We start from the raw sequence: 1,128 nt of genomic DNA on the forward strand, positions 1-1,128 counted from the left end.
TGTAAGCCACTCTGAGACACCTTTAGGTAGTGAAGGGCGGGGTATAAATCCAATCTCTTCTTCTTCTTCTTCTTAGCATTTATATATTCTTTACAACAGCCCTGTAAAGTAGGCCATTGTCAGCACTGGATTTATGCACACCCTAAGTAAATAAAAACTTTTTTAATGCTATGGAGCCTCTTGAATTTTCCATAGGTGAAGGCCTTGGCATACCTTAATCTGTCCCTGGCCAGCGCTATTATCCAGGCAGCTAGTGTAGCATAGCATCTAGAGCTGCAGCGCTAAACATGCTCACATATTATTGTTTTTTATGACTTTTTTATCCCACTCTTCCACCAAGGAGCTCAGGATAGTGCACACAGTTCTCCCCTCTTCCACTGTATCCTCACAACAGCCCTGCAAGGTAGGTTAGGTCAAATAAGTAACCACCTGGCTCAGGGTCACCCTATTCCCTCCGGCAAGCGAGTTCTTAAATACTTGCCCCCATATCCACCTTTCCTCACCTCGTTCCAACTTTCCTTTGTTTCTTCCCTTCTCTCTTTAAGGTTATAGATTCAGGTAGATAGCCGTGTTGGTCTGAAGCAACAGAATACGAAAGCTTATACCTAGAATTAAACTCTGCTGGTTTTAAAGGTGCCACTGGACTCACAATGTGTTGCTTCAAATCCACACAGCTAACCACCTGAATCTGATTATTCCAGTTCTTCTGGGAGGAAGACAGATATTGGCTATGCCTAATGGTGAAGGAGCTGCGGTGGTTCAAGTGGTTAAGACGCTGAACTGCAGGCTGTGGAAGGTCGGTAGTTCAGCAGTTCGAGACCCGGGTTGCCGCATGACGGAGTGAGCTCCCATCTCTCGTTCCAGCTCCTGCCAACCTAGCAGTTCGAAAGCAAGAAATCGCAAGTAGATAAATAGGTACCACTTCGGTGGGAAGGGAACAGTGTTCTGTGCGCCTTGGTGTTTAGTCATGCCGGCCACATGACCACGGAAACGTCTTCGGACAGTGCTGGCTCTTCGGCTTTGAAACGGAGATGAGCACCGCAACCCTAGAGTCGGATTCGACTGGCTTTCGAGCAAGGGAACCTTTACCTTTACCTTTTAATGGTGAAGGACCTGACCAGGCGTGGA

Source organism: Gekko japonicus, unplaced genomic scaffold (assembly GCF_001447785.1).
Source record: "Gekko japonicus isolate JY-2015 unplaced genomic scaffold, Gekko_japonicus_V1.1 scaffold3008, whole genome shotgun sequence".
Taxonomy (NCBI): Eukaryota; Metazoa; Chordata; class Lepidosauria; order Squamata; family Gekkonidae; genus Gekko; species Gekko japonicus.